Raw genomic sequence first — 18,807 nt, 5'->3', positions numbered from 1 at the left:
CAGTTTACACTAAATCCCCAGCTCTTTTGTGCTGTTGTTATAAAGACCTCCCTTCCCAGGAAATACAAACACCTTTGGCTGACATATCACAATGTAGAGTGGAAAGCGTTTGCACATTGGAGAGACGTCGCCCAGACCTCTGTATAGATTGTTGATACCTGGCCAACATATAAACACTGTAGAATTTAGAATGTAGGTATTCTGAATACATCTGTGAGACATTTAGCCAAATAACAAACTATGTTTAAATTGCATCTTCCCGATGCATCACGTATACTGTACATCTGTTGTACAGAGGTATCTGTGCTAGCTGCACCATCGAGAGCATCCTGACTGGTTGCATCACCGCCTAGTATGACAACTGCTCAGCCTCCGACCGCAAGGGGGCCAAGCTTCCTGCCAACCAGGACCTCTATACCAGGCGGTCTCAGAGGAAGGCCCTAAAAATTGCCAAAGACTCCAGCCACCCTAGTCATAGACTGTTCTCTCTGCTACCACACGGCAAGCGGTACTGAAGCTCCAAGTCTAGGTCCAAAAGGCTTCTGAACAGCTTCTACCCCCAAGCCATAAGACTGCTGAACAGCTAATCAAATGGCTACCCAAACTATTTGCATTGACACCCTCCTTTATTTAAGCTGCTGCTACTCGCTGGATATGATTTATTATCTATGATTACTTTATCCTATCCCAGGTATTCCTTAAAGAGGTGGTTACATGTTGTTATTACAGTGTAACTATTGGTTGTTAGAGTTAACTACAATACTTGTTCTGGTGTAATTAGACATGTAATTACACTCTATAAGGACCCCTTCAAAGGAAGTGTTACCTTAAATACTGTCATATTTAAATCTCAGAGATCATTTGCTAAACTCTGATTTACCACCCCAAAATACCGCCACACAACGTCTCCTTGCCTCTATTTGATGGAAACTACAAGTGTAATGGCTGTGTTCAATGCAATGGCACTTATACATGTACATCCTTCAAACACCCCCAAACAGGGAAGCAGATCCCAATCAAAGGTGTTATCGCTAAAGGAAGTTACAGTATTTATCAAATAACTTGTCCTTGTGCTTAAAATGATGTGGGCAAAACAAAGCGCAAACTGAAAGTAAGAATCTCTGAGCACCGTAGCTACTGCCCATGTTTTAGAAGCGAACTACTCTATTTCCCTCTCTTTGCTACAGTGGGGAAAAAAAGTATTTAGTCAGCCACCAATTGTGCAAGTTCTCCCACTTAAAAAAGATGAGAGGCCTGTAATTTTCATCATAGGTACATATCAACTATGACAGACAAATTTAGGAAAAAAATCCAGAAAATCACATTGTAGGATTTTTTAATGAATTTATTTGCAAACTATGGTGGAAAATAAGTATTTGGTCACCTACAAACAAGCAAGATTTCTGGCTCTCACAGACCTGTAACTTCTTCTTTAAGAGGCTCCTCTGTCCTCCAACTCGTTACCTGTATTAATGGCACCTGTTTGAACTTGTTATCAGTATAAAAGACACCTGTCCACAACCTCAAACAGTCACACTCCAAACTCCACTATGGCCAAGACCAAAGAGCTGTCAAAGGACACCAGAAACAAAATTGTAGACCTGCACCAGGCTGGGAAGACTGAATCTGCAATAGGTAAGCAGCTTGGTTTGAAGAAATCAACTGTGGGAGCAATTATTAGGAAATGGAAGACATACAAGACCACTGATAATCTCCCTCGATCTGGGGCTCCACACAAGATCTCACCCCGTGGGGTCAAAATGATCACAAGAACGGTGAGCAAAAATCCCAGAACCACAGGGGACCTGGTGAATGACCTGCAGAGAGCTGGGACCAAAGTAACAAAGCCTACCATCAGTAACACACTACGCCGCCAGGACTCAAATCCTGCAGTGCCAGACGTGTCCCCCTGCTTAAGCCAGTACATGTCCAGGCCCGTCTGAAGTTTGCTAGAGTGCATTTGGATGATCCAGAAGAGGATTGGGAGAATGTCATATGGTCAGATGAAACCAAAATATAACTTTTTGGTAAAAACTCAACCTAAGTCGTGTTTGGAGGACAAAGAATGCTGAGTTGCATCCAATGAACACCATACCTACTGTGAAGCATGGGGGTGGAAACATCATGCTTTGGGGCTGTTTTTCTGCAAAGGGACCAGGACGACTGATCCGTGTAAAGGAAAGAATGAATGGGGCCATGTATCGTGAGATTTTGAGTGAAAACCTCCTTCCATCAGCAAGGGCATTGAAAATGAAACGTGGCTGGGCCTTTCAGCATGACAATGATCCCAAACACACCGCCCGGGCAACGAAGGAGTGGCTTCGTAGAAGCATTTCAAGGTCCTGGAGTGGCTTAGCCAGTCTCCAGATCTCAACCCCATAGAAAATCTTTGGAGGGGAGTTGAAAGTCTGTGTTGCCCAGTGACAGCCCCAAAACATCACTGCTCTAGAGGAGATCTGCATGGAGGAATGGGCCAAAATACCAGCAACAGTGTGTGAAAACCTTGTGAAGACTTACAGAAAATGTTTGACCTGTGTCATTGCCAACAAAGGGTATATAACAAAGTATTGAGAATCTTTTGTTATTGACCAAATACTTATTTTCCACCATAATTTGCAAATAAATTCATAAAAATCCTACAATGTGATTTTCTGGATTTTTTTCCCTCATTTTGTCTGTCATAGTTGACGTGTACCTATGATGAAAAATTACAGGCCTCTCTCATCTTTTTTAAGTGGGAGAACTTGCACAAGTGGTGGCTGACTAAATACTTTTTTTCCCCACTGTATATGCTATATCGACATCGAACATGTCACCCTCCCTAGGAGAGGGGGTGACCTTGACAATGGCGAACGTGCATAAAGATGGAAGAATTCACATATGACATAATTGTTTTAGCACTATCCACTGAGTTTGTAAACTACGGTGCGCGACATGGTTCATTGTGCCAGTAAATCAGCACAATCTACTTTTTCATTTTTCAAATTGCTGCCGTCTTGGAGCTAAAATTGGCATCATGTATACTGTGCTAATGACCATACAAAAAAAAGAGTAACGGACAGCAATGTAATATACACCGAACTTAGCAAAACAAGGAATTTGTGGTAAGTACATCTTTATGCACCTCTGCTATTTAATTTAAAGACCCTCCCTCCCTTCTGTGTCAACGTAGAGTTTGATCGGAAGACATTCCTGTGATTATTGTGTTTTTGCTATCCATTGTAAATAATATTGTGTTTGTAGGCCTATATGATGTAACCTAATTGTATCTATGATCGTATATTATTAATTCATGCTTTTTATATGTTCTATTGATATATGTAAATCGACCAATAAAAACATGCCACAGCCGGTCATAATTACAATCACCTGTGTGTGTCCTTTGAAACCCTCTATAAACTGGTGACCTGCAGTGTTGGTCATTATACCCTGATGAAGACAGCTTGGCTATCGAAACGTTGGAAATAAATTATTGCATCAGCGCTCCTAGAGTGTGCGGCTGACTTTAGTTACGCCTAATGTGAGCCATTCACCAGTGGTGTAAAGTACTTAAGTAAAAATACTTGAAAGTACTACTTAAGTAGTTTTTTGGGTGTATCTGTACTTTACTTTACTATTTATATTTTTGACAACTTTTACTTCACTACATTCCTAAAGAAAAGTATGTACTTTTTACTCCAAACTTTTTCCTTGACACCCAAAAATACTTCTTACATTTTGAATGCTTAGCAGGACAGGAAACTTGTCTAATTCCCACACTTATCAAGAGAACATCCCTGGTCATCTCTACTGCCTCTAATCTAGCGTACTTACTAAATACATTCTTTGTTTGTAAATTATGTCTGAGTGTTGGAGCGTGTCCCTATCCGTAAATTTAAAAAAAATAAAAATAAATGTTGCCATCTGGTTTGCTTAATATAAGGAATTTGAACTGATTTATACTTTTACTTTGACTTTTGATACTTAAGTATATTTTAGCAATTACATTTACTTTTCATACTTAAGTATATTTAAAACCAAATACTTTTAGACTTTTACTCAAGTAGGATTTTACTGGTTGACTTTCACTTTTACCTGAGTCAATTTCTATTAAGGTATCTTTATTTTTACTCAAGTATGACAATTGGGTACTTTTTCCACCACTGCCAAACCAGCATCAGGCGGCAGACCATTTTATTGTTTTCCACCTAATATTCTTGTGTTGTGTACATCAGTACGTAACTGCTTGAGTGTATTGCCTTTCCCTTTCCATATTATTTGTTGTCACTGTATTGACATTTAAACACTATTTCTCTATTTAACATTTGTATTTTATTTGTTTAAGCTAAGTAGCATGCGGTTTGCTAGGTCTTGCTATGCTAGCTAAATTATTAGCTTGTATTTTGTAGGCCTACCTGAGGTAAATGATGTACACCACTGTGAATAAGAACATATTTGTTTACGATATATTGTTGGGATTTCTGCCTCCATTTGTCACAAGCCGGGTAGAACTCCGGTCTCAGATGTGTAGAGCTGGGGGTACTACCCCTTAGCCACAGAGGAAATGTTGTAGGACCCAAATGAAACACCCAAGGCAATACTCCAGGCAAGTAGATTTAATATTCCAAAACAGGAGGCAAAACAAAACAACTCCACGAGGAGAGAAAAACAAACTAAAGATAACTTCAACAACTTACTAGGACAGACACGGTGAGACAAAGCAGGAGACACACAGTCAGGACGCAATAACCAAGTGAGAAAAAAGGGGAAAACACACAGCTAAAATACTCAAGGGGAAACAAGGCACAGGTGACATAGATAAGCTAATTAGGACACATGAGGAAAAACTAAGGCAAAGGGAACACAGCTGACCTCTAGAGGCCAGGAGACAAACAGGGGAAGCAGGAAGCTGACAGGACCCCCTCCTCTAGGAACGACTCCTGACGTTCCTTCCAGAACACCCTGGCCCCAGGGTGCGAAAATCTCGGATCAACCCTGGGTCCAGGATGTCCCTGGCTGGAACCCAGGAGCGCTCCTCTGGCCCGTAGCCCTCCCAGTCCACCAGATACTGCAGAGAGTTCTGGACCCTCCGGGAGTCCAGTATCCGGCGGACTGTGTAGGCTGGCTGGCCGTCTATGATCCTGGGAGGTGGCGGGGGTCTGTGTGGGGGGCAAAAGGAGAAGACAAGACAGGTTTAAGGAGTGACACATGGAAAGTGGGGTTAACTCTAAGGGAGGCGAGGCAGAACTAAACGATACGACACAGGGTTAACCTTTCTAGAAATGCGGAAAGGGCCGATGTATCTCTGGGAAAGCTTCTTGGATTCGACCCGGAGGGCAAGTTCTTAGTGGCCAACCAAACTCTCTGACCAGCTCGAAACTTCAGGGGCCGTCCGGCGGTGGCGATTAGCCTGACTTTGGTATCTCTGGGAGGTCCGAAGGAGGGTACACCTGGCCTTCTTCCAGGTCCGCCTACAGCGTTGGACAAAGCGCTGGGCCGAGGGAACACCAACTTGCGCCTCTTCCTCTGGAAACAAAGGAGGGTTGTAACCGAACTGGCATTCGAAGGGGGACAATCCGGTGGCTGAGGACTGGAGGGTGTTGTGGGCATATTCAGCCCAAATGATATAGGTGGCCCAAGACGTGGGATTATTGGCCGCCATACACCGCAGGGTGGTCTCCAGATCCTGATTAATCCGTTCCGTCTGGCCATTAGACTCTGGATGGAATCCTGACGATAGGCTGGCTGTGGCCCCAATAAGCCTGCAGAAGGCCCCCCAAAACCGGGACGAGAATTGGGGACCTCGGTCAGAGACCACGTCCAGGGGAATGCCAAATATCCGGAAGACATGGTTCATGAGGAGCTCAGCAGTCTCCTTAGCCGAGGGCAGCTTGGGCAGGGGAATAAACCGGGCAGCCTTAGAGAAACGGTCTACCACCACAAGGATGACGGTGTTGCCCTGGGATAGAGGAAGTCCCGTAACAAAGTCCAGCGAAAGGTGTGACCATGGCCTTCGAGGAACAGGTAAGGGATGGAGCAGTCCCCTGGGGTCGCTGGCGTGTCGACTTTCCCTGGTTGCACACAGGGCAGGCCTCAACGTGGACCTGCACGTCCTTCTTGATGGACGGCCACCAAAACCTGCCGTCGGAGGAACTCCAGTGTGCGAGCACTGCCAGGATGGCATGTCAAGGGGCGACTCACGACCCCACTGCAAGACGCGGGCCCGAACCGAGAGAGGCAGTACAGGCGACCGCAGGACCACCGCCTGGATCGGGCTCATGGGCAAGAGCTTCTCGTACCCCTCTTTCTAGTTCCCACTGAAGAGGTGCGACGATCCTAGACCTCGGAATAATCGATGCCAAGGGCTTCTCTTGTACCTCGGGGAGAATAGACTCGAGACAGAGCATCCGGCTTGACGTTCTTGGTGCCAGGTCGGTAAGTCAGGATGAACTGGAATCGATTAAAGAAAAGGGACCATCGTGCTTGCCGAGGGTTCATCCGCTTAGCCTGTTGGAGATATTCCAGGTTCTTGTGGTCTGTGAGAACCTGGAAAGGGTGCTGAGCCCCCTCAAGCCAATGGCGCCACTCTTCCACAAGGCCAGTTTAACCGCAAGCAACTCTAGATCCCCCACGTGGTAGTTGCGCTCGGCCTCAGACAGGCGGCGAGACATGAAGGCACAAGGGTGTAATCTCCCCATCCGCACCCCTCTGTGACAGGACGGCTCCCACCCCCCACCTCTGAGGCGTCCACCTCCACCACGAAAGGTCTCTCTGGGTCAGGGGTCACCAGAATCGGAGCAGAAGTGAAGCGGCGCTTGAGATCCTCGAAGGCCCCTGCTGCTTCCGGACCCCAGTGAATCTTGGTCCCTCCTCCCTTGGTAAGCGTCGTCAAGGGGGCTACCACCGAGCTGAAATTCTTGATGAACTTCCGATAGAAGTTAGAAAAGCCAATGAACCGTTGAACCTCCTTGACCGTGGCAGGTGTGGGCCAATCGTGGACCGCCTTGACCTTCTTGGGATCCATCTCTAGGTGCCCGGGAGTGACAATAAACCCGGAAACTGAGTCTGAGAAACATGAAATTCACACTTCTCAGGCTTAACGTAGAGGTGATTGTCAAGGAGCCTCTGGAGAACCCGGCTAACATGCCCCTCATGCTCCTTCAGTGACCTCGAGAAGATGAGGATATCGTCCAGGTACACGAAGACGAACAGATTAAGCATATCCCGGAGAACATCATTAATCAGGGCTTGGAATACTGCGGGGGCATTGGTGAGCCGAACGGCATCACCCGATATTCATAGTGTCCCGTGGGCGTGTTGAACGCCCGTCTTCCATTCGTCTCCTGGCGGGATCCATGCGAGATGGTAAGCATTGCGGAGATCCAGCTTAGTAAAAATGGAAGCCCCTTGAAGCAGCTCAAAAGCAGTGGCCATGAGAGGAAGAGGGTATCGATTCCGAACCGTGATCTTGTTGAGTCCCGGTAATCAATACAAGGCCTCAGACCCCCGTCTTTCTTTTCAACAAAAAAAGCCCCGCCCCAGCCGGGAAGTAGAGGCATAGATGAGGCCGGCTGCCAAGGACTCCTTAATGTAAGTGTCCATAGCTGCGTGCTCGGGGAGGACAAGGAAAAGATCCGACCTCTAGGAGGGCAGCACCCAGGGAGTAGATCAATGGCACAGTCATAAGTGCGATGAGGCGGTAAGGCAGTGGCCCGGGCCTTGCTGAACACTGTTTTGAACCGATGGTAAACACTGGGGACTCGGGAGACGTCAACAGACTCTTGAAACTGGGTACTAGGGGGCTGAGGAACTCTGAAGCATGCAGGTGAGTTGGCAAGGTGGGACCCCAGCTAAGAATGGTGCCAGTAGGCCAGTCGATCTGGGGATTATGTCTGCATAGCCAAGGGTGACCCAGGATAATAGGATACTCGGAGAGTCAATGAGATAGAAGGTCTCCTCCTGCTGGTGTTGAGAGATGGTAAGTCGCAGGGACTGAGTCGCCTCAGTAACTTTTCCTGGTTCCAGAGGTCGGCCATCTAAGGCTGTAACTGCCTGGGGTTGAGGAAGTAGTTGGGTAGGGATCTTAAGTTCCCTTAGCCAAGGTTACATCCATAAAATCACCTGCGGCACCGGAATCGATCATAGCCTGGACCCGATGCTGGTGGCCCTCCCAGGACAGAGTGGCTGGAATAGCTCAGGACCGCGTTAGTAGGAGGAGCTCTAATTTTCCCCATCACAACCCTCCTGTAGCTGGGCGGGGACAGGCGTTTCCAAAGCTCGGGGCAAGTGGAGCCGAAGTGGCCGGCAACCCCGCGGTAGAGGCACCGACGCTCCCTCATGCGACGTTCCCTTTCGTTGGAAGAAAGCCTGGAACGGCCTAACTGCATGCTCTCCGGGGAATCTTGGGGCAGTTCAGGAGCCGGGCAGCTCTGAATGACGGAGTCCAAACAGGAGAACCAGAGCTGCTCAGAGGAACTTGGGACTGAGACACCTGACGGCGAGCCGTTCTCCGCTCTCTTAGACGATTGTCCAGGCGGATGGCCAAGGCTATGAGGACTCGAGATCTTCAGCTGGTTCACGGGTGGCTAACTCATCTTGAAGGGGGCTCAGATAACCCTCCCTGAAAGCAGACCCTCAGCGCTTCATCATTCCATCCGCTCCTTGCTGCTATGGTTCGGAACTCAATGGCAAAATCTGCCGTGCTTCGGGGGCCCTGACGGAGAGACAGTAGGCGCTTGGAAGCCTCCCGCCCACTGACAGGATGATCGAACACCCGCTTGAATTCTTCCTACAAATGCAGCGTGGGAGTCACAACAGGCCTCCTGGGACTGCCACACCGCAGAGGCCCAGGCGAGCGCCTTGTCTGAGAGAAGGGTAATGAGGTAGGCAATCTTGGAACGGTCTGTGGGAAAACTTGAGGGTTGGAGCTCGAAGGTGAGGGAGCATTGGGTGAGGAAACCCTGACAAGAGCTTGGATCCCCAGAAAAGGGCTTGGGAGGTGGTAGTCGGGGCTCCGCCAACCGAGAAGGCCTGTCGTCACTGGGAGGTGACCGGGGGAAGGGGAAGAACCAAGGAGGCGTTCAAAGAGCTGGTGAAGGGAACTCATCATTTCGGCCAGGAGTTGAGAATGTCTAGCCATCAGCTCCTCTTGTCGGCTGAGAACGGCTTCATGGCGCTGGAAAGAAGCCTCATGTCGAATGATCACCGCCAACAGGTCCTGGGAACTGAGTGTTTCTGGGTCCATGATTGACTTGGTTATTCTGTCACAAGCCGGGTAGAACTCCGGTCTCAGATGTGTAGAGCTGGGGGTACTACCCTTAGCCACAGAGGAAATGTTGTAGGACCCAAATGAAACACCCAAGGCAATACTCCAGGCAAGTAGATTTAATATTCCAAAACAGGAGGCAAAACAAAACAACTCCACTGAGGGAGAAAAAACAAACTAAAGATAACTTCAACAACTTACTAGGACAGACACGGTGAGACAAAGCAGGAGACACACAGTCAGGGACGCAATAACTCAAGTGAGAAAAAAAGGGGAAAACACACAGCTAAAATACTCAAGGGGAAACAAGGCACAGGTGACATAGATAAGCTAATTAGGACACATGAGGAAAAACTAAGGCAAAAGGGGGAACACAGCTGACCTCTAGAGGCCAGGAGACAAACAGGGGAAGCAGGAAGCTGACACCATTGGTTAATACTCATGCCTACATTGGTTCCATACTCATGCCTCCATTGGTCTGTTTTGTCCTGTAGTCGCTGCCAGTTTGGAAGCCTTTGTTAAGGCCTCTAGAAGTGCAAGTGATATAAAACACAAAATATTCATTAATATACTGTAATGTGTAAACACTTTACCTAGCAGCCAACCTGCGTACACCTATCCCTTGTAATTACAAGTCAAATATTGTGAAATACAAACCCCTCCCCCTCAATGAATTTCATTAATTCATTCATTCCGATTATGTTAGTATTTACTTTTCTACAGTATAATACAGTCAATTTTACTGGTATTGTGTGTCATTACATAGTACTTCCTTTGATACTGTATTTATATTACAGTAGGTGTACTGTAATATGAAATACAGAATGTTACTTGCCACTGATAAATAAACAAGAAACAAACAACAACAAATAGGCAAGTGTAGTGTCGAGTCAATGCTGGTAATTATTGCTGTAAACAAAGGAGTCCGCTCATACTGAACCTTGATCATAAGTTTTATTAATATCACAAGATTTCAGCATAAGTGTACGGGTGTCATGATCCCCGAGAGCAGCATTTCCCAGATTGTAATGGCCGCTCTAACCTCTTCTTCGTTTAAACCCAGTATATATAATCTTCCCCAAAATATGGGTGGCTCCCTCTACTGTCCAATCCCCTGTCTACAACACACACTTCCTCTGTTCTATCTGGGGTGTCACACTAAAAACGGCTCTCTTTGAACCTAAATAAACATCCTCTCAGATTCCACTTAAAACAAATTAACAAAGTCATAATCTTAATACACTACATTTCCCCCCTTCGAGACTAACTAAAAGTCTCGAAAACAAACAAAATAGGATTATGACAAGTAACAATTTATCTTATTGAGTATCTTTAACATTAAACCAAAAACATTTCCCTCTGGAGTGTAAATACCTTTCTATGAAATATGAACAAATCTTTATGAAGTGTGAATACATTACTATGAAATATGAACAAATCTTTATGGAGTGTGAATACATTACTATGAAATATGAAGAAATCTTTATGGAGTGTGAGAGCGAAAAACTATCTGGCAGCTTTCTTTCCAAATATCCATCCATCAATCAAGACAGTAAAATTCTCTCACGGCCCCTCTGCCCCAGGCAACCACCTAGGTACTCCAGATCAATTCATAAATCTTTATCAATGCATTTGAAACTATGATGCAATTAAATACACATGAACGCCCCTGCAAACAAAATACTATCTAAAAAAAGTCCACTCTCAGGCTGGTCGACCCATCGGACCCTACAGTGGATCTCTATCCCTGCCTAGACTCCATGTCCCTAAGCATTCACGAAATAAACAAAAACATCTAAGATCCCCACATGTATTCAATAACATCAAATATCATTCTACAAAAATTAATACCTAAGAATATGACACAAATTATGTATTACACATGCAAATATGTCTATATTTCATTGCAGACACTGGAATGTAGTCCACTACACTTCATCTCCCCCGTAGTCTCGACTTCCAATGCATCTTCGATGATGGAATCGGAACATTTCCACACCTTCCTTGTTCCATCTCCTCCAGTCATTGTCCTTTCATATTGTCCCTTCATATTGTCCTTGTTTGAGTATTTCAATCTCTACATATTCCCCCAAATGCTTCTGGAAGAAAAGAAAAGACCAAACAGTATCTTTTGCAAAACAACACTTTCAAATTAAAACATCAATATCAACTAAGAATATAAAAAATGATATATAAATGATATATGAATCACATTATCCTATTTCCCCCCTTTGATTCATAACATCATACTAAAATCACACTAATATTGAAAAAAAAAATGGGAAAAATGATCAAATAATCAAAAAGGATATTTATCCATCAATACTCCATCCAGTCCCACTTGTCCCTCTTCATCCAGATCAGGAACAGTCAACAACGGCATCTGAGCGTTGTCTCCAGGCATCACTACTCCAACCTATCTCAATATCATAGCTTTCTCAAAGGTCAGTAACAAATTACAAAAGAAAAATATCACACACAGTGCTATCAAAACTGCTATTAAAATCTGAACCATCACTGCTCCCACTGGGCCTAACTAATCTTGCAACCAAGACTTCACTGACCATCCATCTCCTTCAGATCTACCAAATGCATCCATTATATTCTTCAATGCATCTATAAGACTAGTGATATTATCTGAACTATCTGGAATCAAAGTATAGCTAATATTATCAATATGATCTTCCCAAATTTTATACCATACCATGGAAAAATTCCCCACTTCTCTCTTAGACTTATCCTCCAATGATAGGCTTCCCAGACTATGAAATTCCTCTAAAATTGGTGCTGGAGCTATCTGCTCCCTTGTAATCAAATGCAATATATTTATTGCTTTAATAACTATCAATGTTGAAAGAGTTAAATTGCTTCTCACTGTTGTTATAATAGACTGAAGTGTTGATGTCCTTGTTGTTACTTCATCCATTCTCCCTAAGACTTTTAACTCCTTACTTGTATTTCCATCTATCACCACTAGTGTCACTCTCTCTTCCTACTAACATTGAAACTTAGCTTACTGTCTTAGAGTTCCTTCAACTCTAGTTCACCTAACTTTTAATCTAATCTTTTCTCCTAACTTTTAAAAAACCTTTTCCACTGATTTATTCACAAAATCCTTTACCACCAATTTTTAGAAGATGTGATTGGGAAGTCCCCACCTGCTTCTGACTTCTTTACACACAGACTTGGCAAACGACTAAACATCTTTTAGCCTAGTTTGAAATCCCTTGGTGTAGGAATGTAACCCAGAATAACAGTCACCCCTTGTAACTTTATTTTTCAGACAGATTGTCTAATAGGCAGTCTAATAGATTGTCATCCTTCCTATGATATTATCTTTTCAAGCAAATATGATTCCCAAAAACCCTACTTTTAAAATCTTCTACCAGACAGCCGTCTAGTGTACATCTTATTGTACAGTTCAATTTACACAATGCATCTCTTCCCAACAATGCAATAGGTATATGTTCTAATACCAGTATGTGTATTTTAATTTCTCTTTGATTCTTTTATAGCAGAGCTCAATTGGTTCCTTAAGAGTAATCAACTGTTTTACCTTCTCAAATCCCCTATCCTAATTAGTCAATTTTTACATAGTGAGATGTTTAACCTCTTTAGGCTCAACACAGATAAAAGCTTTTCCTCTATTCACCTCTCCTAGTCCTTTGTTTTCACTTCCAATTGTTAGATATTTTCTTCCTAATCGGTGCTATCAGCTGACACCCCCTTCGGATCTTCTAGGCACTCTAGAATCCTTGCTCCTTCAAGGGTTCACCTGGAGAGCAGGTGATTTTCACTTGCTCCTTTATCTTCCTCAGAAATTCCCTCTGTTGTTTCCTCCTGCCGCATTTCACTCACAGGTAAAGTGACCAACCTGTCCACAATTATAACACTCTTCTGAAAGTTGCTGGAAGTGTAGCTGAAACCTTCCTCCTCCTTCTAAGCCTTCTCGTCCTCTTCCTCTCCAATTCTGTGTCTGTCCAGAAACTGGCTGTGAATATGAAACAACTTGTACCGCTATTGGTGGCTGATACAATTGCATTTGACCTTGTTCAGTTGACGCTGTAGCGGTGATTGTTGATTTGGTTCACTCTGATTCTTCACAACCAAAGCTTGCTTCTTCTCCTTCTTATTCTCCACCAGTTGTATTTGATTGAGTTTTCTGAGAGTTTCTTGGTCCTGCTCTTTCTTGTTGTTGACATATCAGTATTCTTCAAAAGGTTATATTCTAAGTTCTGTCCTCGAAATATCATCTTCCATCATCTTCTTACTTTTCTCTCTTTCCTTGGTCTCAATGTATTCTTCTCCTCCAATTCTTGGGATCCTTTTCTCAGCAGTTTCTCCTTCTGTATCTTCTCTTCTTGAGTTGTTCATCCAGTTGTGTTACTTCTTCTAAACTATTCGCTTTATCCAGGCATGATACGCACGGTCTATATCTCTTTCTATTTATTCTTTGCTAATCATTGTTGGATAAAATCCTCTTGAATATGAAGCACCTTTAATCTCCAAATCTTCATCGCTGTCTTCATCTTTGCTTTCATCAGAAATCGAATCTCTCCTTCTTCCTTCAACTTCCATCAGAGATCAAATCTCTAGTATCCTTCTTCTTTCCTCTCTTGCCAACTTCCTTCTGATCACAGAGTCATATCCACCCATGATCTCTTCTCAATCACTCTGATCATCATCTTCAAGTTCCATCTTCCTTAACCTCACTCTTCTCTTCCAGACATCTCATTTTCTTCCTTCTGGAGTTTTCTTTTATCTTTATGGTCGTTTCTGCTTCTCCCCTCTCTATTATTCAATCACTTTCATCATGTTGATGACGTCAGGTTAAAATCCCCTCTACTAGCTATGGTTGTTCAATGTCAGGCCAACTTTTATTCCCTTTTCCAGATACCCTTTAGTTAATAGTATTGCAATGTTTACTATTTTCAACTATATCAACAGGTGTAATTACTTTCATAGCCTTGATGTCCTTTTTCCCCATTGTAACAACTCTTTTATATTCCTTTATTGTGATTTTTTTTTTGACTATATAGCCTATGGCTTCCTCCCTTTAATTTTTTATATAAACAAACAAAAAAACAAAAAAATCCTTTTAAATCCAAATAATAAAAATTAATCAATAAAAATATGAATATTCAAAAAAAATAATTAATAATATCCCCCCCAATTAAACAATTACTCAATAAATTTATGAATAATCAAAAATATTTTTTTATTTATATTTCCTATTTTACTAATTTATCAATTAGTGGCTATCTTACCCTTCCTGATTGAAGGTGGTATGTATAATACCTATAATCCAGCAACACTACAGTACTCATAAATCCCATTGCTTAGTAAGCATCCAATTATCTTAATTTTACAGAATAATGTCAGTACTCGATTTCCAACAGAACTCTAATCAAACCAACTCATGCACAGAAACTCCAAAATGCAAATTTTATTCAATCAGTCTTTTGCCAAGTCTCTGTGAAATTGTCATAACATCAAATATCCTGTAGGGGAAGATTTTGTAAACAGAACAGTACTAGCCTGATATTTGACTCGATCCTCTGTCGCGTCACACCTTGTCACGTGATGTACACGTCAGCACCTCCTCTCTTTCTCTCTCTCTCCCTCGTTCCTCCTATCGTTTCCTATTTCCTCTCATATGACAAAAGAGCATAGAAACAGACAAGAATTTAGCAGTTTATGCAATCACCGAGTCACTTCAACCATTCAATATTCCTCCAGTCACATTCGCTCTAAGAATTAACTCAGGAACCCTATAACCTGGACACCCACCTGAGCGACCCATACACCAAAGAGAAGTTCCCATCTCTTTTATGGACCTGCTGTGAATATGCAGCCTAAACAGAGAAATAAATCCGGTCAGAGACCTACTTGAGCAGCACCGCCCCCTCAAGATTCTGAGCCTGCCTGGCAGGGTTGGTCCTACAAAGCCAGAGCCCCCTGATGGGAGAGCATAATATACAAGGAAATTCTCAAAGCTGCTAATGAGAACCTTGACGACCTTTTACCTAGCCGGTGGGGATTCCGGTGGGGTACGCCCACCCAGGTAGTGGCAGTGCTGGCAACACTGGCTGCAGTAACCCATGGGGAGGGGGTCACACTCGGACAATCAGAGAGGGGGTTTATCATTGTAGCCCAGGTGGCACAAAATAATCAAAGGTCTGATCGCATGGAGATGCTTGGGAAAATGGTTAAAACAGGGGATCAGAGTGTTTGTGTCTCAGGTGAAGAGGGTGATCTGATCTCCATCACCTAGGACTTGACATAGATTAAGTAGATTAATCAAATCTCACATTGTTATCAATTTCTACTCAATCTGCATGCTTTCTCAGTCAGCTTTAACTGTATCTGCACTCGTAGATCAAGTTATTTCTCGAGTTGGGCTCTGGGATATAACAGCTGTTGAGTATCTGTTTTTATGGTGGACTGTGGAGGGGAGGGGTTGAGTGTGTTGGAGTATGTGAGTATGTGCGTGTGTGCTTGTCTGACGTCTGTTGTGGGGGGGTAGGGATGTTGGGGGGAGGGTATGGGATGGACCGCGGGAATTATTTGCTGGGATAATAATTACTTGTCAATGAATTAAATGTAATACAATGGCAATCCGGGTTATATGTTAGAATCCTACGCATGAACTGCCGACATTATTACGCATATTAATTGATAATGATGGAAAATAGGATATGCATAATTTTAAAAAAATAGTTATATAGATATATATAGAGGTGAAAGCATTGGAAATGCTTTTGGCGGTTAATCTGCTTCTGTTTTGTGGGTGGCACTATGTGCTGTTTCGATGGATGGGTCCTGGCCTCTCGGGGCCTTAGGGATACGGAGGGACGTGGGTGGGATGCTGATCACTGGGATGACGGCTCAACTTGGGATGGGGAGGGGCTTTAGCGGGGATTAGTGGAGAACAATTGAAGGGCTACTCCGTAGCAATGCAAATATCACGGTACAGCTATATGGACACTCAATCATTACGCTATTTTTTATTGGTAAATTTACAAACATATATAATGATAAATAGACTTGAAACTTGTATCTCATTATGGTGTATGGTGAAATAAGTATAGCCAGTTATAATTGTAATGGCTTAGCTGATAATAACAAAAGAAGAACAATATTTACATGGCTCAAAGAGAAGGAATATAATATCTATTGTATACAGGAAACTCATTCAACAATTCGAGATGAAGTAGCGTGGAAAAAAGAATGGGGGAAATATACTTCTCCCATGGGCAAAGAAATTCAAAAGGGGTGATGATATTAATTAATAGTAATTTCGATCCGAATGTGCAAATTGTACAAATAGATACACAAGGTAGATGGATTATTTTAAATATGTTATTGGACCATAAACAGATATGGCTCATTAACCTTTACGGACCAAATAATGATGATCCACAATTCTTTGACAATATATATAATAAATTATCAAGCCTGCAAGCAACTCAAGACAATATTATTATGGTGGGGGATTATAATACTGTTTTAAATAGCTCAATGGACCGTAAAGGAAATCACACCACAAACAATCACCCACATGCTCTTAAGGAAATTGTGAATGTCATGGATACATTAGAACTAGTAGATATATGGAGGCTTAAATATACTGATCTAGTGAGATATACATGGCGGAGACTGAATCAAGCTAGTCGTCTTGACTTCTTTCTTATCTCATTCTCGTTGGCACCAAAAGTAAAAAAAGTGTTGATAAGGGACAGAATGCGGTCAGACCATCATATAATAGGCATATACATTACTCTTACTGAATTTCCACGTAGGCGAGGATATTGGAAATTTAATCAAAGCCTATTGGATGATAATTTATTTATAATTAGAACAAAGGAATTTATAACTGATTTTTTCCAACATAACATAGGTACAGCGAATCCCCTTATTGTATGGGACACCTTTAAATGTGCCTTTAGAGGCCATGAAATTCAGTACTCATCTCGAAAACAAAAGCAATTTAGGTCAAAAGAGTTTATACTAAGAAAGGAAATAGAAAGTCTAACAGAACAGATAGATGGCAATAAAAACTGTAACAGAGGCTCAGAATAAATTAGAGGAAAAACAAAAAGAAATGGAGAAACTTATTCAAGAAAGATCAAGTGTAACATATTATAAAAATAAAGCAAACTGGATGGAATATGGGGAAAAATGCACAAAATTATTTTTTAATCTTCAACATAGGAATGCTACCAAAAAGAACTTAATGAAACTGGTTACAATTGACGGAGTCACCCATAATTCACCAAATGACATTTTGAAGGAAGAAACAAAGTACTTTAAGCATATGTTTTCTTTTCAGTCGCCTCCATCTCCTCTAACTGAAGCTAATTGTAGAGATTTTTTTCTATTGATAATGTCAAATTAACAGCCACACAGAAAGACTCATGTGAAGGTGAAATTACAGAGGAGGAACTTCTGGATGCAATTAAAGACTTTAAGTCTGGGAAAATTCCAGGGTTGGATGGCATACCAGTCGAGGTATACCAAACCTTTTTTGATATACTAAGAGGACCATTATTAGCATGTTTTAACCACTCCTATGTAAATGGTAGATTATCTGACACTCAAGAAGAAGGACTGATCTCATTATTACTGAAACAGGATACAAGTGGAAAATATAAAGATCCAGTCCATTTACAAAATTGGAGGCCCCTTACACTTCAGTGTTGTGATGCAAAAATCCTAGCAAAATGTATAGCGCATAGAATTAAAAAGATATTGCCGGATATTATTCATTCTAATCAGACAGGTTTTTTACATGGAAGATACATTGGAGATAATATAAGGCAAGTATTGGAAACATTAGAACACTATGGAAAATATTGGAAACCAGGCCTGCTATTCATAGCAGACTTCGAAAAGGCATTTGATAAAGTTCGACTGGGTTTATATATAAATGCCTGGGTCATTTCAATTTTGGAGAATCTCTTATAAAATGGGTCAAAATCATGTATAGTAACCCTAGGTGTAAAATAGTAAATAATGGCTATTTCTCTGAAAGTTTTAAACTGTCAAGAGGAGTGAAACAAGGTTGTCCACTATCGGCATATCTATTTATTGTGGCCATCGAGATGTTAGCTATTAAAATCAGATCTAATAATATATCAGAGGATTAGAAATAAAGGCCTTAAAAACAAAGGTGTCATTGTACGCTGATGATTCATGTTTTTTTTAAATCCACAACTAGAATCCCTCCACAGCCTCTTAGAGGATCTAGATAAATTTTCTAACCTCTCTGGATTACAACCAAATTATGACAAATGTACTATATTACGTATTGGATCACTAAAAAATACAATTTTTTACATTACCATGTAGTTTACCAATAAAATGGTCTGATGGTGATGTGGATATACTCAGAATACATATCCCAAAGGAAATAAATGATCTCACTTCAATAAATTTTAATAGAAAATTAGCAAAAATAGATAAGATCTTACTACCATGGAAAGGAAAATACCTGTCAATTTGTGGAAAAATCACCCTGATTAACTCATTAGTATTATCCCAGTTTACCTATTTGCTTATGG

Source organism: Coregonus clupeaformis, chromosome 15 (genome assembly GCF_020615455.1).
Source record: "Coregonus clupeaformis isolate EN_2021a chromosome 15, ASM2061545v1, whole genome shotgun sequence".
NCBI lineage: Eukaryota > Metazoa > Chordata > Actinopteri > Salmoniformes > Salmonidae > Coregonus > Coregonus clupeaformis.
The sequence above is the reverse complement of the archived record's forward strand: the minus strand, read 5'-3'. Positions refer to the sequence as shown.